Source organism: Anas platyrhynchos, chromosome 1 (assembly GCF_047663525.1).
Source record: "Anas platyrhynchos isolate ZD024472 breed Pekin duck chromosome 1, IASCAAS_PekinDuck_T2T, whole genome shotgun sequence".
Taxonomy (NCBI): domain Eukaryota; kingdom Metazoa; phylum Chordata; class Aves; order Anseriformes; family Anatidae; genus Anas; species Anas platyrhynchos.
In genome coordinates this window covers 32,513,035-32,536,700 of record NC_092587.1, presented here as the reverse complement: position 1 = coordinate 32,536,700, position 23,666 = coordinate 32,513,035, and the positions used below count along the sequence as shown (strand labels likewise).

General features: G+C 40.1%; 1 long non-coding RNA gene across 3 annotated transcripts in view; it reads left to right on the top strand.

The window, feature by feature from the left end:
- LOC113843579 (uncharacterized) overlaps positions 1 to 23,666 on the top strand; it is an 82,710-nt gene that overhangs the window by 24,721 nt on the left and 34,323 nt on the right. For all 3 annotated transcript variants that reach the window (XR_011807233.1, XR_011807229.1, XR_011807225.1), the window contains one exon: positions 6,187 to 6,334. This is a non-coding gene — a long non-coding RNA (uncharacterized lncRNA). The remainder of the gene's footprint in view (positions 1 to 6,186; positions 6,335 to 23,666) is intronic.

Here is a 23,666-nt window from a genome sequence, read left to right as displayed (position 1 = left end):
GTAGACAGAGTGAGCGCCCCTTGATATTAAAGTTGTCAGAGTAACTATAAGCAAATACGGCACTTCCTCAGTAGACAGAGGCAGCTTCTTAAGGGTAGTCTGCTCCTCAAGTTCTGTGGTATTATTTCTGAGATCTTCAGTATTCAGCTTAATCTGAAATACCAGGCAAATGCATCTACCAATAGTGATTGTATAAAATGTTGTCTGCTAGAGAATTTTTTCAATTTTATGCAAATCTAAATACCAGTACCCTTTTATTTATTTATGACTGAAATCTTAGAGTCATGATCATAACTCTTCGCAGTGGAATTGGTATCGTCATTGGTGACACAAGCAGTAGTCCTCTAGGAATGAATAAATAGACTGGCCTTGTGTCTCGCATAATGAATATGCTAAGTAATTCTTGAGCGACTCCACCTAAGTATGATGGAATTTAGTTCTCGAGTCACTGTAAGAACTAAATAAATGTCAGTGTGTTGAATGTCGGGATCCAGCTCTCAAAACCATGTTTTCTCCTGGGAAAAGAGTAGAGCAGTTAAATAAAGGAGTACAGAAAAGAAGAAAGAGAGTAGACATGTTTTCACTTGCATGTCTCATTTAAAGCTTTAATATGTTTTAATTAAGCGGGAGATCTAAAATCAATATAGCAAGGTAGTATGTAATAAGGTGTTGTTTGCATAGCTCACAACTAGTGAGGAAACTATTTATCCTGGTCTCCTAAAGAAGTAAGGCTTGTGAAATCATGCTGTTCACCCATCTGTACCAGCCCACTCCCCAAAAAAACATTTGGGCAGTTTCAAACCTGCACCACAAGTAGAGATCTCATGTATACCAAGTTTCTAGGGGTTCTGTAGAACAGACAGGGAGGTGGGCTTATGCTGGGAGCTGTTTTGTCAGAGAACAGAATAGGCCGTAAAATCACAGCCTAGCCCTGAATCTGCTGTGAAAAACTGCACCACCTCTGCTTGGACCAGTCTCTGTCTCCTTTTGCTTCTTCCTACCCATCTACTCCAGCTGTCACCTGGGAAACTTCCCTGCTCTTGTTTTCATGTGTTTGTGTATATGCTCTTCTGCACAGATAAACCCTACCAAGGGAATGGCTTCATATCAGTTCCTCTATTACTGAACACAGTAAAATCCATGTGAATACTATGACCAAAGAAAACCTGAATCAGATTTTGTGCCTTCCAAGATGTTCAGTCAATCAGGCTTAAGACACAAATCCAAAGGAAAACAAGTTTCTTTAGATTGATTTTCACTGAACTGTGTTTTAATTAATCCAACTTGCAACTTTTGTTTCCAGCAGGACAATTACTATGCACTAGAATGACAGCTTTGGTATCCTTCTCCTGGGAGATGATCAGCTTCATTATTTAAACAATCAGAGGAAATCTGGGGCTAGCAAATCTTAACCCTATACCGAATTAGAATACCATGTTCAGTTTTAGACACCACACTAAGAAAGAAGTGAACCAGCTGGAGACAGACCGGAGGGCAGTGACAAGAAAGATCAGATGTGTAGAAATTATAATCTAAAAGAAAAAAATTGAATAAATTAGGTTAATTTAGTCTGACACAGAAAAGAGAGTGAAGACGTAACGCAAGAGGTTGCTCCAAGAAGAAGAGCACAATCTATTTTCCTTGCCTATGTTTGATAGAACAAGAAGTAATAGGCTTAAATTACAGCAAGAAAGATTTATTTTAGAAATTACAGAAAACTTTAATGGTGAAGATAGGGAATAGATTGCTTGGTAAGCTTTTGGAGTTTCCATCTCCATTGGAGATCTGTAAGATCTGAGTACTTGAATAACCACTTCCTCGAAGAAGAAGGATGGATTAGGTGTCTTCTAGAGGTCCCTCCTAGCTCTACTGTGTATTTTACTATAGTAGTAAAACTGTAGTTTACAAGATAGACTTCCTGTATTTCTTTTATGCTGTCTCATCATTGTCTTCAAGCAGTGATAAAATCCTTCTGTAGAAAAGAGAGTAAACAATGCTATTACTCCTGTGATCTTGTAATGAAAAATGGAAATATGTCTTGGAATAAAGTACTTTTTGATATACCTTCATTTAGATAATTGCACAGAAATACTTGGAAAGTTGGCTGTAATAGAGGAAAAACATATAATGTGATAAAATTCATTTGTTTAAAATTACTTTTTCAGCACCTGTTACTGTTGTACTGAATGATATCACTGTAGATCACTCATGTGGGAACCTCAGAAATCAATTGAATGAAATTGCCCTAATTGCATTCAGAATACTAAATATAGTTTTAGATTTTTATATTATCATTCCTTCTGTTTCAAAGATTTCATTTAACTGGAAATATTAGAAGTAGCACTTTCGTTCTCAAAAATTATATGTATCATATGAAATCCATTAAAAAATAAATAAATAAAAGGAGAACGTGTACAAATTTCAGAGAGAACTTTAAAAATCTATATTACAGTCTTTTTGCCTGAATCCTTCAGAATCAAGTGGTTGGGCTGTGGAGGCTGACTCCACAGTTATAAATCACTGTTCTCAAACACATACTCCTGACACTGGGCTTTGAATCTGTTTGTTTAATTCTGGACAGTCTTTATTTTTTTTTTCCAGTTTGCATTATAACTTGAATTCAGTTTGTTTGCATTTCTGTCACATCACTGGGGATGTGACAGAAATTTGACTCTTCTATTTCTTGAATATTAGAATTTAAATAGTTTACTCCATTCAGCTGTGGAAAGTCTTCTTTGGTCAAAACCAGGAGCAAACGAACTGGTTTAAATTCAGCCCAGCAATATCCACCTCAAGGCCCCTTTGCCGGCTGCCTGGATCCTCTTTCCCTGTTAACTGCTGAGGCCTCAGGAGGGCTTGCTCCCTGAGGAAGGCACTGTCAGCAGCCCCAGCTGAGCACTGAGCTGCACCTGGTGCTGCTGAGCCCTGCTGGGCTGGGCTCTGGAGCCCAGGCTCCTGGGAAGCACTGTTCTTCCCCTGTTTTTTTCTGACGGAGACCCTGGGAGACCACCGGCCCTACAGGCTCCAGATTTATGGCACGTGGCCTGAAGGTGCCTGCCAGGATGCCTCACCAAGCCCAAGGCTTACTTCAGACCTCCCTTTCACTTCCTCCTTGGTGTATATGTATGTGATGGGACCAGATATGTAGCATGGATATATGTATATGATGTGTAATCCTCTTCCGCTGTTAAAGTAGCTGTGGGGCCTACACAGTAGCTAAGGCTTAGAAACATTGCCTGAAGCATAGGAAGGGCAGATGGGAGACTTTGGTTCAATGCTACCCCAAATCAAGAAAAGATACTTTTAGGGAACAGGTATCTAACCCTAAATGTCCTGCTTGTTGGGAAAGGTGGTTCAGCTGGGACTGAACGCAAAGTAAACAGGGCACACACTGGAAGTACCACATATGTAAACATTGGACTCAGAATACTATGGTCTTGCAGGTAGGTCCCTTAGATGTCAGCATAGTATAGGGTTATCTGAAGTTAACTGAAAGTAAGACTGGTCAACTATTGGAAGCAGTCTGGCCTCCATAGAGAGGAGCTCTGTCCATTAAATTTATCAGCAAAATGTTCCAGCCTCTCAAACCCATGTCGCTTCTACTGCCTGAAGGTGATTACTTAAAACAAGCTCACTAGCACTTGCCACTGGTATTTTTTAAACCACAACCTGCAGCAAGTTCCTTATAACATGTTAAAACACTAACTGTTTAACAAGACAGAAGTTCCTGCATGTCCATAAAATAGGATGAACAGCAGCCATGCATACTGGGAATCCGCACCATTTAGCAGCTTGGTGACATACTTAAATTCCTTGTGGATCTAACTCGTAAGAACATATGTTCACATGAAAGACACATGAAAAAGACAAGTTTAATAAACAGTCAAGTGTTTAATTGAGAAGCCCAAAATGAAATAGTTGTAAGAAGGAAGAGCCCTGACATTTCTGTAGCATTTTTAAAACCAGCACCTCTGTTCTGAGCATTCATATTCTCTAACGGAGATCAGGCACATATTCAAAATGGTTTTACAGGTACATTTCCTTACATTGAATAGACACAATGGATTTTAAACAGTTTCATAGCAACGGATGGTTCATGATGGCCATTAACCTAGATAAGTGAGTATCAGTTTGGTGCATCCTTAATGGTCCATAATGGTCTGTGGGTAAAAAACTCTTTCTCTTCATCTGTTCCTAAGAGTTTTGTTGTATTTTTTTTCAAGATTTTGTTTTGCAAAGCAGGTTCATGTGAATTCTTGCATTCAAGGGAAAAAAATGTGAAAAACAAGGGCTTTATAGTAAAAGCGTTTACCACGAAAGAGATTTATGTTTCTCTGGAACATAGCACCCATAAGCATATCCTAGCAGGTAATCAAAACTTTTTTAAAAAAAAGTTGAACATATACCTTGATGCCAGCTAAAAACACATCCTTAAATAATGAAGATTTTTATCTGACTCTTCCTATACCTGTTGAAACCAATTAGCCAGATTTCAGAGGGGAGGCCTGATGTTTGGTTTCTCATATACAGTTCCTTTGTGCTGCTGGGACATACCGTATCGCTTCTGCAAGGAGAGCTCCCTGCCCACGAAGTACTGCTAATGCCAGGGCAGAGGAGGAGAGCATTGCAGCACCTGATGGATGTAGCAGGTGCCAAGCCCCAGCAGGGCAGGGCCCGAGCACTCAGGGAAGCTGGGACGGAAGGATTAGTGCCGGGGTGCTGTCGCTTCAGCCGCGGGCTGTGCGGCGCCGGAGCGACTGTGCCGGCAGAGACTCCTAGCGGAGGTGCGGCGCTGGCTGCTGGAGGGAAACAATAAATCTTGGAGGGAGTTACACCACCTCTCCTAGTGACACAAGTTTGGCAGAAGTACCTCACCCACCCAGCTCACGGAGACAAAAGCAGCAGAGCGGTTGTGTCAGCACCGTATGGGCACTGGGGCTTGACATCTTCCCTGCCACACACGTGTGCCTCACACAACACAGGCATGTAGGGAGCCTTGTGGCACATGGTTAAGTCTGTCCCTCAGGCCCTCCTAGGGTTTACTAAGCAGTAGCATGACCCCATGTTTTGAAAATACCGCTTTACTACACTGCGGTGTGCTGCATGCTATCTTGGTCTGTTTGCATGTGGGGCATATTGGCATGAACATTAGTGAGACTGACAAAAATATGAGGCAAGTTTTTAAGAAAATTGGATTAAATGGCTCAATTCTCCACACTTAAAGACTTTAAATTTTAATCAAGTCTTGAGTCTGAGACAAATAACTTAGAGTGGATGATTAAAATGACTAAAATTTAAAGCTAAACTCATATATCTAATGTGCGTTATCACCAATGTATTTGCATAGCAGCAATTCCTGGAAGTACGTACATTAAAATGGCATATTTCAAAAGCCAGCACAGGCCTTGCCCAAAGCTCAGGATCAGGGTTCGCTGTGTGTTTTGGCCCAGCTGTGCCTCGGCTGATATCCTGCGCTGGTGGAAACCCAAAGGCCTGTGTGCTAACTGCTGTACAGCACCCTTGACGAATGGCAGTGTTTGTTGTGTTCACAAAGACAGGGCACTGCAAAGCCAGTTCCAGCTTTACTAAATGCACAGGACAGGCAAAAGGCTGTTCTATTCTCCATTATGTACCTGACATATGATCCTTACAGAAAAAAACATGGAAGAGGTGGTTTGGACTCCAGTCTGTTAGGCCTCTTGTCTGCTGACGCAAGGCCTCCTGACCTCAGGAGTCATTTGTGACTTCAAAAATACTGTAAAGTCCGTGGATTTCAAAATTTTATTCCTTTGGGGTTTCTTTTCCACACAGCTCCTAAAGGTCTGAGGGACTTTGCATTAGCCTAAACAGATCACTTCTGGGCAGTGGAACTGGTGAACCTTGGATCCTTTCAGATAGCTCGCACCACACGTAAGCTCCATCTCACACAGGGTTCTTCTCACTGTTTCTCACAGGGTATCTTCTCACACACAGGATTATCTGCTTGCTTGGGAAAGAAATGGGTTTGGAGCCACATGAATGTCATCTGTGGGGACAAGTTTAAGGTGCTGATTGTCCAGCTGCTGCCAAAATGAGTGAAAGGCTGAATCATAGGTAATTCATTGTGTGTGCAGCAGTATTTGCACAGGGTAACTTTTTTTTTTTTTTTTTTTTTTTTTTTTTTTTTTTCTCTCTGCTACTTACCAGTCACTACTGATACCTGCTAACCACACAGCAGGTGCAGGTACCAGCCATCATGTACGTGCGAGTGAGCGGGGCTGTTGGGAAGCTGCCTGCACCAGACATTTTGTTGGCTGTCATGAGATAACAAGGGACTGCCTTGGCCCAGCAAAAGGTATTTGCATTTGTTAATTGGAGAAATGGCAATAAAACCTTGTAAACATTAATTTATTGGATTTGCATATCTACAGAGGATCAGGACAGTGTTTCAGTGATAAACAATAAGAAACTTCTAATAATACATTTTTGAATTTATGCAGTTTTGACTACAATCTTAATAACCTTAGTGAAGTCATCATAATTCTAAAAGGATGTTATAGCATATTTGCAAGTTTGCTGTGACCTTCAGACATGACTAATATAGAACTATAAGTTAAACTGTTTGAGTTTTGGTGTGCTTAAGAAATAATTCTTCAGACCCTTTCTCAACATGACAACTCTGCTTCCTGTGGGTCCACTTGTTCTGTGACGGGAAAGATGCTGTGTCAATAACAGAGATAAGAAACCTCTAGCAATGTCTTGCTTTGGGTGTTATTTTTGGTATGACCAGTCAAATGTGAGACCAGCAATGGCAGCAAGTGTCCATCAAACTTCATCCAACCTCAGCTGAATCTGGTGGTCAAAAGTCTTTAGTATCACCAACAGCTTCACTGTTTCTCTGGATTTGGTTGAAATTGTCCAACAGGTTGAAAAATTGCAAGGAAAAGCGGAGTAATAGTTGAGTGAATTGATAGTGAGACGGCACAAGCCGCATTTCCTTAGGACATTATACAACAAAATGAAGAGCCTGCTGGATGTGGGCATCTTCAGTAGTTAGCAGTATAGCTGTTTTGTTTCAGTTGTTAATGTTACTGCCAGTTTGTAGAGAAAATTTTCAGTTTGCTTAACAGAAAAATACTAATCAGTCTTCATCAAGTGTGGCTTTTGTTTAGTAAACATATAAAAGTTAAGCCAAATATATTCTACCTCATGTTGGCTGTAGTTAGCATTTCTGATCAGAACATCCAGTTCTTTCTTCTCTCTTTCCTTTTAAAATTATGTTTTTATTTCAACGGTACTTTCTACCAGCAGGCAAAGCTGCTGTTACACTCTACCCAGCTGTGAAATCAATATGATTTTCATTACAAAGATAACAGAAACTCTCTTAGAAAGACTGTGAATTGCCAAAGGTCAAATAACAGTCAGTGGCAGAGCTTAGAATTTAGATGTCCTAATTAAAAAATCTCGTGGTATAAATATATTAATGAAATGCACCCTGAGAAATGTTTGCATTTAAGATGGCAACACTTTTACACTATTACATTGTTTCTTTAATTACTGTAGTGCATGCAAGTCACATCAAAATGTTGAAATTCTTTCTCCTCTGTATGACCATTTCTTATAAAATAGGTGCTCAGTTCCAGATTTATTTATTTTTTTTTAATTCACAATTATTTCACCATGATCGGGTTAGAAAGAGTAACAGTCACAGAACAGAGAACGTATCTAGTAAGATTTCTGTCATATTGGACTCTAAAAATTACACATAAACCGAATGAATGAGTACATCAGTTATTTCTGATATATAACTTCATTAAAAACAAGAGGAAGTGCACAGTCAAACTGAAAGCAGCACTTGAGTCTTTCAGCCAGAGTCGCCACTCCTACTTAAATTAAAATCAGCACTTTAAAACAAATGTTATTACTCTTCTGAAGATTGTCTGTGATCTTTTCCTTATTAAACCTTAATTTTTCCAGCAGTATGTTACATCTCCATTATTATCAATGGAAATGCCAGGAAATTAATTATTTTGCTACTTGTATCTGTTTGGTACCTTCTCCTCTCTCTTTTTTTTTTTTTTTTTCCCTCTCTCTCCCTCTTTTTCTCTCTCAATTCTGTCTTTTCCACTCCATATGTTAAAACAGTAAAATCAGATTGCCAAATACCGTGGATTTTAATAGAAAAAGTTCTCCACCTTACAGCTGAAGGGTTTTTATGTTATTGTGCTCCCTCTGCTGGATAGTACCTATTAATTTTTTATTCCCTGAGCTGTACTAATATCTGTGTTGTATAAACAAAGCAATCATGCTGTCTTAATGAAAGAGGTATAAAAAGTGGGAATGCCTCGCTTTGGTCTCAGATGACATGGAAGGTGACAGTTGTAGGCTAGGAAAAATCCAGCTATCTGGCAGCTAAGAGCAATTGAAACCCCTCCGTGGATATTTGAGGAACAGTTATTTACTATCTCTTGAACAAAACCAGATGGACACTAAATAACCTTCTTTCATTTGTATAACTTAGAGAGGATGATGTTGATTCTCATGCTCTGGTAAGTACAACAGTGTCCTCAGATGTCCGCGTGATGTTATTAGAGTCTCAGTAGTGTGGTTCTCATAACTCGTTTCATCCTTTGCTGAACCTTACAAAGTCACTGCTGGGCTGCATTTGCTCAGTGGATAGGCAAGCATGCTCACACTCAGTGCAAGGCAGGCAACAGCTTGCTCCTTTCCCTTTGCTGCTGCAGTGACCCAAAGAGGAGGAAGAGCAATGCTCCAGGTTTGTTTCTAGAAGTGGTGTTGGTCTTTGCTGCTTTTGACCTTATGAACTCTTTTGGGCTTATTCTCCTGCTCCCCTCCCTCCCACTGCTTTCACACGGTATACCTGGCTTCCTTCTGCTCTCCTGCCCACCTGGGGGACCTGCCTGGTCCCCCGCATGGCCCAAAGCTGTCTGGCTCTGTGCGGCCCCTCAGCTCCCCTCCCATGGGACACTACCTCCTGGTCCCGCAGCCTCCCTGTTCCTGTCTGCCATCCGATGAGAAGGGGATGGAAACCAAACTTCCCCTTCAGAGCTGCCTATCTGTTCTGCTCCTGAGCTTGTGCCTTAGTTTTTCCAGGAACACTGGATACTGTTTGGTACCTTGGTAATTTCCTTGCAATTTAGTGCGGTATTATAAATGTCTTGCGTACTACTGACATTGAACTGGGAGTGATTTTCAACTTAGCTTGGCTGCACTTACAGATCTGTGTGCCAGTTGTTCAATATAGATCAGAATGATAGCGTATTCCTGAAAACAAATAGAGAATTACAAATTGTTAGGGGAAATTTTTTAGTTTATAAAAATGGTAAGCATTCGACTACTGGTTTAACCAGCAGACCCATTTTTAGAAAAACACTATGGGAAAAAAATCTTTTTTTTTTTTTTTTTCTGCACTCAGTTTTATATTTCAATTTCTAGTTTTATAAAATAAAATTCAAAGTCTTTCATGGTCCCAAGCAATTCTACAGTGAAGTAATCTGCATAGTTATTTTCTCTATGGATAACTCTATTAAATAAAAACTACTTTTATGTGCACGTACACTTTCTTTTCCAAAGAAGTCGTTGTTTTAAACCCCTTCTTAAACAAACAAAAAGCCCAACCAAACCAAATGAAAACAAACTAAATCAAATCAACAACAAAAAGGAAAAAAAAAAAAAGAAAAAAGAAAAAAAAAAGGTCAAAAGAATAAATATCCAATTCCTAAAACCTTCAGTTTCTCTTGTTTGGATGAAAAGCCAATGTTTAATACATTTTGCTTTCACTAAAAACAATAAAAGCATGTGCTGTTGTCCAAGTGCTGTACTTTAATTTAGAGGGGCCCAAATGAAGTGTCGTTGCCCTTTGCAGGGCAGTTGCCGGGGATGCTCCCTCCCCATCGAGGTGATCCAGGGCACTGCCGACGGAGTGGCTGGGAAGAGTGTCCACAGAAGGGGCCTTCTGTTGCGGGGCTTTGAGGTTCAGGCTGAAAATCCATTGCCTTGGATGCTGGGTCTGTTGAGTTATAGCCACTAAAACACTCACCAGTGGCTGTCTCAGCAGCAGCACACACCATATGCTTTGGAAACATTCCTGAGCAGAATATTATCCTCACAGCACTCCAGCAGGCTCATTAGTGCTCCCCTCACTCTGTTCAGAGGGATCAATCCAAAGGGCCCCGAAGTCGGTGAAGTTGTCTTTAGGATGCTTTGAACTACACCTTGGATTGCGTGATTTAAGTTACACCAGTGGAATTATTTTCTCAAGCCATAAATGTTAGTTTATTTGCTGGTTTCTTTATTCCCAGCTACCCATTTTCCTTCATCTTACGAAGAGTAGTGATGTAGAATGGAAAAAAGAATAGAAGGGTTTGAAATGCTGCTATTTTTCTCATTTTTTTCCAGAGAAGGACTGGAGTAAACTTGCATAGGCATTCTGTATAATGTTAGTTCAAAAGCAGCCTTAGTATGTGTTGATCAAGTATTTTCTCCAAGTGTATGATCGGTTCATGGGAAAGACTGTGGAGATTTGAAAGCTGACGTGGATAAAGAAAGCACCAGATTAAGCTATAGTATTCCACAGTTTATTCCGGTCATTCTTTAGTTCTTTCTGGTCACAGAGCAAGTTTAATAGAAAAAAGATAATACTCACTTGCAAAATAACTTATTATATTTAAGAAAATAAGAATTGGGCTTTGCCATAAAGAAACGCTCCTTGGATCCCAGTGTTTTACCAGACAGTATGTCTTTATGTGCTGGAAATTTCTCTTTTCACTCCCATTCATTCTAACAGCAGATTTTAATTTTTCTTTTGGAAAAAAATAAAAAAGAATGGGATGTGTGGGGAGCGAGGAAGAATGAAACTGCAAACTAAACAGACAAAAGATACTATTTCAAATGAGTGTATTTCTTGTAGTGGGAGGGAAACTCAGACCAAACAAGAAGAAACGGCTGGAGAGGATCTGCTCTGGATTCCACTGATGTGGTAACAGCTGTTATTACAGTATCTGGCTTTTTGAATTAAATATTGATAGAAATAAATGAATAAAAGATTGAGTAAACTGCAATGTGTGTTCTGCTTTCCTAAGGCTTTCCTTCAGCATCTAGAGTCCCAGAATCAACACCCTTTTATACAATTAATAGTATTAAATACCGACATCAGCTGACAGGAAATAAGAAAGTTCCTATGGCAACTAAAAATAGGCACAGGAGGAAAAATGCATCAAATGCTGTCAGCAGACAGCATAAAAGGCGAACGTATGTAGATAACAGAACAAAAGAATACACAGAAATCTCACTTGTAAACACATGCATCTTGATAGCTTTTACTGTTAGTTTTTTGGTTGTTGTCTCTTTCCCCCCAAGCAGGAATGCTCTACCTGGGTTAGGGCATCTACTTATCAGTATCTCAAACTATCGTGCAGAGAAAAGCTCCTGGCTTATGGCCTGTGAAGCACCAGGGCAAGAACCCATCTCCAGGAGTGCCAGAGTGTCCCCGCATGCTCCTTAGAAAACCTTCGAGTGCTTCAAGTCTCCTGGACATCTGCCACTGTCTCTCAAGGCTACTCTTTGGTCCTCACTTACAAGATGTTTGAGAAAAGTGATTTTATTATTATTATTATTATTATTATTATTATTATTATTATTATTATTATTATTATTATTTATTTTATTTAATAGAAGCAGAAGTGCAAAACGTCTGGAAGAAATGAAATACAATTTCTGGAAGAAGCAGAGCTGTACACATCATGTAGACATAGCTGCACATGGAACAGTATCCTTTTAAAGTTATGCTGAGTGTGAGGAGGTGCAGCTGATAAAATCCCTGGTGGAGGGGGAACATGAGTGCACAGCTGCACCGCCGAGCCTACAGCTGGGCCACGTGTGAGCTGCTCCTTTCATCTCCATGGGAGAACAAACTTTGGAGACAATTTAACTCTTGAACTTCCTGGATTATCTGCTCTTCCTACCTATCTGATTTACCTCTGCCTTTATGCCTCTCATAAACACCAAAACCAAGAGGTCCCCAGAGCAGTGCAGGGCAGAGGGAGCTGCAATATTTCCCCTTTGCTCTCTGTGCCCTCGAGTGTTATTTGCCCCTGCAGGCCCTTCCTGGCTCTCTGCTCTGATACATCTGGGCCATAAGGTACCTTGACAGACACAGAATAATTTATCTGGGAGAAGGTGTTGCTATTTTTATGGTAAACTTTTTCTGCTGAGCAATGCCACAACTCCATGTGGGTCCAGCCCCCCCAGTGTGGGGACGAACCTGCTGTCCGTGTCTCAGCCAGCTCAGGAAATGTGGCTCTGAGTGGAAGGAGGACATACAGGCCTGCAGACAGCGAAGGCAGGACATCCCTCCCTTTTCAACTCTGTCCTGGTAAGTGATAAAAGTTGTTTATTAATGTCAAGGATGACATTATGAGGTGATGCGGGACAACACCAAAGCAGGACCAAAAGCAAGGCCTGGGAGAAATGTGGTCAGACTGCCCTGGTGCCAGTAGAGACCTTTATCTTTACTAGCACTTTTATCATTTCTGATTTTTCATGTGTCTGTGCCGAGTACTGTGCTGAGTCAGTACCCATCTGGAATTCACCATTCCCATTGTAAAAGAGGGCTCCTTTGTTCCAAGGACAACTTTGTTTTCAGTTGTAGGGCTGTAGGACTGAGAGGAGCATCCAGGGCCAGAGCCCCCTCCTCAGCTGCAGTGGGCAACTGCTTCGTATATAATTGCTTCCATGTCATTCATTTGGAGGTGTATCTGTATTTTCACCCTTCCCACCACTGTTGTGCCATGCTCGTATGATACGGTGTCGTGGATGTAACCCATCATTACGTGACTCATGCCGCAAGTCAATGCATGCAACCACAGGCATGTGGAGCGTGAGGAGATATCAGGCACTGATACTGCCATAGCTTACTCTGCAGCTTGGCTATGTACTGGCTGTCGTGAACAATAAATACCCTGCCTGCTGTGGAATATACCTGCACTGCTTGCAAGTAGCCACATGCACAACTCCAAATAAATTTAGGAACTGATCATGAGGTAGTCCACAGCGAAGCATCATAAACTGGGTGATACACTCAGGCAAAGGGAACCATTTGCTCAAAGTGGCTGACAGAAACAAGCACAAACATGTTATATTTTGCTCTGATAATCAGAAATTAGCTGTCTTCCAACTGAGTAAAGGTGTGTATACACATAGGTGCTCCAGCAATCAACATTGTTCTGAAATCACCTAAACCAGGATGCCACTGCAAAGGGAAATGGCACATGATATTCCGCAGAGGTTTGGGGGATGGCAGCTGGCCCTGTCCTCCCCTCCCTCCACGAGCTGAAGGAACTTATTGACCACTTCCCCAGCGCTGCTGTGGGGCTGGGTAATTGTGGTGGTTATGATGATTGGATTGCAGTGCGGTTTTTCCTACTCTGCTCGCAAAATGGTGCAGCTCGACCCACCTTTTATCCCTGCCAGAGGGTAGATTTGCAGCCCGTACAAATGGGTGCAGAAGGATAAATACTAGCTTTTTCTCCACAGCTAGGATATATTCTTCACTTTGTGTGAGCTAGCAGGGCAATAAACTAGGCAGCGGGTTTCATGTGATCAGCTAATTTGTACAAGCCAGACTTAGCACTTAATTTATCCTCTCATATTCAATAACTCCTTTGATAACTGAGTTGAAAAAAACAACAATCAGTGACAAGCAAACAGAGCATCACTGACCTTGTAAGTTTTGTTCCTATGGTGAACAGATATCTTTGATTTGCTAAGAATCTTAAGACAAATATAAAGAAAGAAACACAATGAATTAAATAAATGCTTTGAATGATTGTACTAAACAAACTCTAAAAAAGTTACTGAGATAAAAAAGTTTAAGATTTTTAAAATTAAATTTAAAAAGAAGAAAATATTGATATATCTCTTAAAAATGAGTTTACTTTTTAACAGAGAATGAACTAAGGCACTGTACATAACACATGTAAGACCTCTACCAAAGCCTGCCTTCAGTGACTCAGGCTATGACTGCTGAAAAGCTGACTGTTCAAAATGTCAAGTTTTAGGGAGATTTGAAAATATATATATCTACAAAGCACAAAAAGCAGTTTTCATTTGAAAAATGTGCTTCGACCAATGAATACGATCAAAAGAATTTCAAAAGTCTCACTTGCAGAAGGGATAAACAAAACATCACTCTTTTCTCCTGTGTCACCTTTTGCTCTAATAAAGTCCAGCTCCGTTGAACCTGGTAAATTTTTGACAAAAGTATTTTGTTTACCTGCTCTGATGCAAAAATTCTCTACATCAGCACCGACTGTTGCAGCACGTGTGGCTCACTCGAGTTAGCTGATCCAGTGTGTCCTACTAAGAACTTTGTTATAGCAGATCTCCTGTTTAGTGTATCACTTCAGGATTATGATCAACAATTTTGCCTCATTAATAAATATTTCAATGAATGTGTACAGAATAAGGTTACATTAGTTGTTTGTGGGTAGTATCCTTAGAATAAAGTACTTCACTGTGATTTTGTAAGCACTCAGAACACTTCTCGAAGTGTTCTTAAGAAACACTTATTAAAAACTTAAGAAACAAAACAAAATTGAACAGTGTACAACACGTCAGTCTCTTTCTGTATGGGAGATTTCTCAGAAATGGAAAGAAACTCTGAAATCAATGGGTCAAATGTTCTGCTGGCATAGCAGTACTCTTCTGTTGGAAATAACTTTTCTCATTAGAAACAAATGCAAAATTTCACATGAAGCTGTTTCTCAGCTAATTTAGAGCAGATTCTTTCATGTGCTTCTTCCTAAGGGATGCAAAACATTCTCGTCTTCTACTGAAATGAAAGATGAAGTTGTTCAGTACCTTCCAGGACTGGGCCACCAGTACTTCAAGGTGGATTGCACATTCCTGGGACCTGAGGCAGAACACTAGTGCAGTCTACTCAATGACTAGCTAAATAAATAAGGATTACATAATCTTAATAAATATAGCAGTCTCATTGGAAAACCATTGCACATGACTAACCTGAAAATTATAAGAAATATTTATAGTATTTGTAAATTAAAAATATCAGTTCATTGCAACTTCAAAATTGAGAGCACACTTCTTTTCACTTTGAGTACATATTTTTGTTCCTTGTTCAGTACATTTCTATTTCTTCAGTAAGTGTAATTTGAAAGAGGAAGGGAAATATATGACTGATGCATTAAGATCAATCATGATGGCAAATTTAATATCCAAAAGGTTCTTCAGATATTCTGTGAAAAAAAAATCTAAGTGATATAAAAATGTAGAATGATGGTTAGTACTCATTTGCTATATTACAGTCAGAAATACACAGTATTTTCATTTTCCTCAAGATTATAAATGGCTTTTAACTTTACTGGTAAGTCCAAATTATATCACAGCTTTTGTGATAACCAGGTTATCTTGCACATGAAGCCTCAGATGCACGTGGCAGGGGGGTGTATGACATGCATAAGTCACTGTCCCCAGCCTGGTGCAGTGCATAAATATTGTCTGCATAATACAGAGCATATTTTTAATTTTATGCTAATGTATGATAAGGGAAAAAAAATTAAAAGCATCGAGCAGGACTGTATGAAATCTTCTTATTGTAAGTCACAGGATTAATTTAAGTGTGGGCTCCAAATCCCCATTCCAAGTTGAGGCTCTTCAAGCTCAGGCACGCAGGGGTGCATTATGCCTGGGAACGTCCTGATTACAAAGGCCACAAGGCAGAGGGGAAGCTGCCAGAAACCTCCTTTTGGTTGAGGGCCATGTTGGTGAGGTGGATGAAATCCTTCTGGATTTTGAGCTTAAGGGTGCTGGTTTGCTGAGTGAGAGGCACAAAGTGGAGGAAAGAAGTGAGGAAGCCTTCTGCAGGGCAAGCTGGTTGGTCCCTCGGATGGGATGGGTGCCTTGGGCCACCCTGAACTGCTCCACAAAACCAGACCCAGGGGCTGCCCATATTCTCTTGGCCCTGCCTCTCTTCTTGGTGGCCCTGATCTCCAGCCCGTTGCCCTGGCCCTCTGATTTACCAGGCTGGAGAAAACAAAGTGACTGCCTAGAGTAAAGGTTTAGACTTTTTTTTTTTTTTTCCATTTGTCAGCCTGTGTTCATGGAACACATGCTGTGAGAGAGGGTTGCTTTGAGAAGTTGTATCAAAGAGGAATTTTTACCGTTTGTCATTGGATTCAATTTCAGTGCTAAATCACATCAGCTGCAGAAAGATGTCAGGAAAAAAATGGAAAATGTGTCACTGCTGTCATCCCAAGTTTTGTTTACATTTCTTTACATTAAAGCTCTCATTTCTGTAGGAGTTCTGAGGCTGATCTTGTTCTTGTCTCTTCTAGGTTTCAGGGATATATTGTTAGGTACTAAATCAAGTCTTGGTGTTGCCAATATTACATTTACATACTGCAAAATCATATGGTCTGAGTGATGCTCCCAGGAAAGCATATCAGCATTTAAAGCCATAAGTTTATAATTTTCAGTTTAGCTGTCCTGCATTTTGTTATTTATTTATATATATATTTTGTTATTATTATTTGCATGTGTTAACATCATGTATTAAAAGAAACATTAAGAAGATGCAAAGCTTTGGAATTCAAGCAGGAAACCATAATTCTGGTGTTTTTTGGCTTTAATCTGTGCGATTTTAACTTACTTCCTTTGGGTTTGTGTTTTATAATCAGTCTTTAATTAAGAGAATACATACTATGTTTTTATCCTTGCTAATGGACCTCTTCTGCTGAAACTCTTTTAAGTTAGACACCTGGCATGGAAACATGCTTCATGTAGATGGCCCATTAATGAGCTCAGTATTTGATTTTATCCTTGTGTTCATTGAGTGTCCAATGCCTTATTAATTTCACATTGTGCAAACTTGCTCTAATACTGCATTATTTGTTTCCTGATGACCGTTTCTTTTATGGTCATCATTAGAGTATCCAGCTGCTTCACAAGCAGTAATGAACTTACTGTCAAACTACTTTGCTTCAATGAAGAGTACTATTAGAACGATTTTGCAGATAATAAGCTGAAGTAGAGGACTATAAATAATGACTTTAACTACAAAATTTGGACACTGAGTAAGAAAACAATAGATAACTGTTCACCAGACTCTGGGGCACTTTGTTTTTGTGTGCAGCGCAACCCTCACTCATGTCAGGTGTGAGGATCAAGTGCTCCTGCAGGACAAATGCAGGGTCTTGATTCAAGAACCCAGAAAATGAAGAAAGTGTAAGCGATGCAAATCCATGAAGCTTTAAGTACTTTGCCCCACGCAGCCTCACGCAACAGCTCTGTGAGTCAGTGGCAGATTTCAGGTCTCCAGGGCAGCGTTTGGCTGTCTTAACTATGAAATCAATTTTTATTTCCCTGCAGTTCGTTTTCTTGAGCATTATGTGCATTCCACCTAGAGTTAGGTAGGAAATTGCTTTCCAGTTCCTTGAACCTTTTCAGGATTTTGGTAGCAGCCCAGCCCCACAATGAGACACTTGCTGAAACCTTTAAAGGATGATCTGGGAGAACCAGAGCTGCTCAGCCGAACCTGGGGAGGAGGCACAGGGCTGTTGGGCTTCTGGAGCTCAAATTCTCATCTACCGCTGCCTTTGACAACCTACTTTTACTCCATCTGGCCTACTGGAGCATCTCTGTTCTGTGTGAATAAGATATTAAGGCATTCTTTGTGCTCAGGTTTGTCTTGTGCCCCTGCCATGGGGCAATGAAAATGCTCATCAAAGCAGTGCTGCCATGCGGGTGCCTCTAGTAAAGGAGACTGATGCCTCCCTCCCCACTTTTCTGCCACGGGGAGGGGTCAAACCCACCCAGCTTCAGCCTCGGTTTTATGTCCAGCTCCAGAGTCACAACATCTGGGACCAGCAGTTGTAGAGAAAGTCTCCTTTTATCCTCCTTTATCCTGGGGTCAGGAAGAAAATCAGCTTAGCGCGGACAGAATCCTTGGAAATGCTGTTTATCAACTGCTATTAAGCATATGCAATCACATTTTTTTTTTCAATTATTTGTAACTTGGCTACATCTGAACATTATACCCCTCCACAGACATAGATGCACAACAAAAGGCTTATCCATCACACACAGATTATTCAGTGCCAAATTTCACTTCCTTGCCTCAAGTCAACATACTGCCAGAAATTATTGACAAAACTGTTGTAGTAATCACTGGTAAATAATATGATTGGCAAATAATATATTTTCTGCTGACTTTATTATTGGAAACAAGTGGACAATTTATGCTGACACTCTTTTGGAAACCAGACATGAAAAATGTTAGGCCCAGTAGTTAAATTTTGGAAGAGTTATGAACGATTGAAATGAAGGGTTTATAAAGGGAAGAGTTTGGCAGCATTCATGGAAAAGAGCCTTGGCCATTTGATTAATAATTGCTTTTCTCAAATTGTGAGCTGCAAATCACCTCTTCCCCTCACTCTCTTGCAAGAGTCACCATCCCTGGTGTGACACTCATTTTTTGAAAAGAAACATGGGGGTAAAAATTTTGAGTAGCTCTAGTCTATGGTAGTGGTATGAAGACAACACTGCAAAAAACACATATTAAAGTATGTAATGAAAAAAATATTTTGTAAACTCGTTATTCTGATAGAATTTGCTAAAAAAGCCAATGAGCCCAGTGTTTGGAAGTGTTTCTTTACCTTCAGGAAAAGACAATACTTGGTAGAATCAGTGCAGGAACTCTTTTACCAGCCTGGGGTTAAAATGTGCGTATTTTTACATCTTTGGGGATTGTCAGTCATTTTGTACCTGTTTATTTCACAGTCAGATTCCAATTACAACCTGCTGCTAGGAAACCTGGCAATAGAAGTTGGAAAATACAGCATGGAAGGCGTTATTACATACCGGGGTATCATCAGAAGAGTTGACATGCCTTTGGGAGGGGGCAGGGGAGAGCAGCACAAACAGGACATTTTTCATTTCACTTTCTAGGCATGACCCAGTGAACTTCTCATGACTGCAAAGATTACGCCTGTGCATTGCAGAAAGCAGATTTGCACTCTGAGCACATTCATGCCCGGACTGTGGGTGTCATGGTGAAAAGAAAAAAAAAAATAAGAAAAAAAAAAAAGGCCAGATTGTTATGATAATACAAAATTGATTGGATGTGACCGAACTAGAAGGGCCAGCACCCTGAGGTGCATTTTACCAACTTGCCCAAATTAGATCGTAACAAGGTTCTTGCGATAGGATAACAAGGACGTAACTTGCATATTAAAATAAAATTTCATTTTTCCCTTTTCTTTTTCTTTGTTTTTTAAGCCTTTTAGAGAGGTTTTTGCACTGTATTTCAGTCATCTTTGGAATTCAAACAGTTTTTTTAGCCCAAAGGAACAACTTTTAAGATATCTATTTTTCATAGCAAGACCACAGCCACACTGAAGAGAAACGTATTACCTGGAATTTATAATATGATATTGTTTCTCTGAGTCATCATAACGAGTCCACATTAGTTTAGTATCACTTATGCCCCAACACATTATCTAAATGACGTTTGGTATCTTGTCTGTCTGAACGCTGAAATCTTATAAATGCTAGCCTCTGCTCCGATTTAGAACGGTCATGTCCTTTATTGCTTAAGATAATAATAGTGGCTGTTAGAGGACTGTTGCTATTGTGGCTATATCTGTAAGTACATTATTGGGGTCTGCTGTGTAATGTCATATACTCAGGGCAATATATATATTGGATATACTACAGATTTGTGGATATTATCACACATGGTTAAAAGACTTTTCCATACTTGAGGTACAACACATAAACATCAGATTTAGTGTTTATGCTTACCAACATAAAAAGAGACATTCTTTTTGCTTTAAATTTGAAGCTTTAATTTTAAATTAATACATTTGTCTTTAAAAATACTATTTAAATTCATGGCAGTAACAGCCTGTTCTAAGGCCTAAATTTTCTCTGATTATGTAAGTAAATAAAAATGTGCCACAGAAATGAACTTTGCTCAGATGTTAACAAATTCAGAAGTGCTTTTTTATTCAATATGAAAAGTATCTCCTGCATCACTATGATCAACCTGAGTTAAATCATTTTGCTCTAATATTCTATATTACATTGTATACATCTTTACAATGGAGAACGATTCTTTTATTATTATTATTACATAGATTTTTCAGTTCCTGCTATATGAAAGAAGTTTTCCTGAATTCCTTTTAGTTGAGTTTTTAGCTGTGGGTTGCAAACAGAATGTTTTCTTCATTTGTGTTATTTTTTCTGAAAAAAAAAATAAAAAGTAGAAAAAGTTTCTGTCTTCTGGCTTACAAACACACCCCCAAATGGACAAGAAAAACTTCATCTGAATCTGAAAAATTAAGGAATATCTGGATGTGTTTACAAATACATTCTTGCACACATTGCTGCAAATAAGTGCTTTTCAGAAGCATCCTGCTCACACTGATTTCAGTGGAGGTAAAACAGCCTTTCTGAAATCCCAGAAGGTAATGAACTGCTTTGTTAGGCACCAAACACCTTTGGAAATCAAGCCCGTGAAGACCAGAAACAATCTGTCAGTTCACTAACTAGAATTGATATCTCTTTCACATAATAAATTAATTTTGAATTCAAAGCATAGTTTAAAAACTCGTGAGTTTGTGCATGTGTAAACAGCAGATAAAAGGTCACTGATGTTACCTGCAGAAACTATTTTAACAAGTTCTTTTTGTGCATTCCTAAAATTTTAGTCCTAACTTTCACCTGAGCACTGCTCGTAAAAAATTCAAGACAACAATTATCACGAAAAATGTGCCTGTCACTATTATGTGGCACAAATACACACAGGAGTACACAGCCAGCCCAGAGGAGGCTGCAGTGGGGAAGGGTTTCTCTAGACCTGCACACATCCACGTTTGTCTGAGTGAGGTTTGGGAAGGGGTAACGGGGGTAACACTGGGATCTGCTGGCAGTGGAAGCACCACCAACATGCTGATGGTGATCTGCAGTGATACCTGTTGCTTATCTGACCTGCAAAGTGCCTAAAAGGCTGGAGAAAGGTAGCAGGCCTTGAGAGAAGGGCAGAGCCTATGGCACATGCTAGGACATGGTATTTAGGACCACTAGGTATTTTCTAACCGAGTCTGCTCTTTTAGCATGTCCCATAAACACCCGAGAAACCTGGCTGGTGTGGGACTGGAGGGGCTGGGATGTGCTGGTGAGGCCAGGCCCAAGTCCTGCAGAGGGGGAGGAAAACCAGCAGTGGGGGCAGTGAGAGGCTTGTGGGGACCTTGTGGAACCTGGGAAGGGAGGGAGCTGATTGCACAACACGGGAACTGCCCTCACTGCTGCAGGACTGACAAACACCAGAGATACTGACTTCAAGAGCCTTTTGGTTCCCCAAATATATCTCTAATTTCATCTTTTATCCTGCACCATTTTTTTAAACAACCACAGTGGAAGGGACTCTGCATTCTGCATGAAAACCCAAAATACTGTGAAGAACTGACCTCTTCACCAGGATTTCACTCAGTGACTTTTACCAGCCTTTCCCACACTTTTTTATCAACTCTGCTTGGAGAAAAAAAAGATGACTTGCTTCCCTGGCATAGCAGGGGCTGTTTTCCCCATACACAAAAATATTTCCATGAGTGTATCATGATTTGTACATACACAGCCTGTAGTATATACAAGTATGTTGAACATCAGGCCAATTTTCAATTTTTAGCTTCAAGAGGGACTTTTTGGGTGTGTGTGGGAGAATCACATATGATTTTTTTAGCAATTTATTCCTAATGACATATTTTGGGGGGCACAGAAAGGCAAGTCGGTTTGGTAAAAATCAAGAGACATTTACTATTTATACAAACACTCCCCGCTTATTGCTCATAAGGAGCAATTTCAGAAGACAAATCACCATTCTATAAGTCAGTTACAGACAGACAACTCACTGGACTCCTTCCAAGATACACTGAGACATGCACCAAAATATCAGAGTGTAATTACTTTCATTATGTATTCCAATTAATCTGAAAACAACTGAGAGAGTAAAGATCTCATCCTGCTAATTTTTACTGACATAAAACCCAATATTATTTTTAGAATTGGTTGTCCTCTGTTTACCTGATTAAACTATAGGCTAATCAGACACTGCTTTTCTGGAAATAGATCTGGAATATGTTAATTTGCCATCTTCCATAATTTGCTTTATTTACTCCAAATACAAGTGCATATTTTAATTCATGGCAATATTTTAAGCTTATGTCTGTTTTAGAATGAATGTCTTAACAAAAAAAAAAATCCTTAACCAGAAGACCATCTTTTTATTGTCTATCTAGAAGGCACAGTCTCTTGTGTGAACCCCAGCTCTACTTCTGAAATGCCCCAGGTGTCTCATTGTTTGGCCACAGCCCTTTTCCAATAAACATAAACAATTATTTTAAATTGAGGAATATTTTAAAAATTGACTTGTTTTACCTTTGATACTGCTTCAGTGGGGGAAAGGATGTATGGCACTTGTGGGCGTGTGACAGGTTCTGACTGTGTTGTCAACTGAGTTAGACGCCTGTCTTTGTCTCAGAACACCCTGACTTATCTGCCTTTATTATTTCTTTCAAAAAGTGCTTCTTCCTTCCCTTAAGAAGGAGATTAGGTTTTTGCATATCTGGAGGTGCCCATACAGGGGAAAGAACCAGAATGAATTTGAAAGTATAGTGAGACATTAAAAACAGAGCGAGACCAGCCCTACTGTAGTTAACTAAATACTATTACGTAGGACATTTTAAAAATCCTTTATCTCACAAAAGATGAGGAAGTTAAAAGTCTTGAGAAATCTGTAGCAAATATGAGCCATGGGATAGGGACCCTCTGGGGCAGGGGGTGGCCTTTCCTCCCTGGGGCAATGAGAAGTATTTGTGGATTAATGACAAAGACAGCAAGCTGTCCGTGAAGGGGATGAGCATATCGTAAATCTACAGCTCAGGCTTTCCTCCCAGCTCCTGCTGCCTTATTGGTCTGAATGTTCCCCAGCTGAGAGGGCAAGTTAGAGAAAGAATCAGGATTCCTGCCCTGAGGCCTGCCTGGGGCAAATGAGATGCCCTGTGGGACCAGGACTCTTTGCCCTCCAGGCAGCTCCATGGATGCAGGCTTGCATGAAAGTTGAGCACAGGGCACAGGCTCCTGGCAGCCCTGAGCTTGTTGCTTGGTTCCTCCTGGACAAGAAATGCCTGCACAGAAAAGACCTCTGGAGACAAGGAGGTTTTGCTGTGGTGGGCAGCTTGCAGCAGACCCCAGGCCTCATGTGAAAAGAGAAAGGATATTGCTTGTGCCTACTCCTAATCCCGCAGCTTCCCAAAGAATTAATTAATTATGTTTGTAATCCTCTCTTCTCTATCAGTCTAAGTTTTCTCTTCTCACCTCTTTCCTCCCTCCTGCCCCTCTCTCATTGGCACCGTGCTCTGTTCAGGGTGTAATTACTGAGCTGCACTCTGTGTTCTGTGTTCCCTAGTTTGAAGCCACTAGTTTTTGTTTTGTCATTTTCTGGTAATGCGAATAATCCTCTTCTCTTGGAGGTATTTATGTTCTGTGATCTTGTCTCCCCTGAGCCTTCTCTTTGGCAGACGGTAGGAACTGAGTTTGTTCTGTCTAACCTAACTCACTGGATACCTTTCAGCATTGTTTTCTCTGTGTGT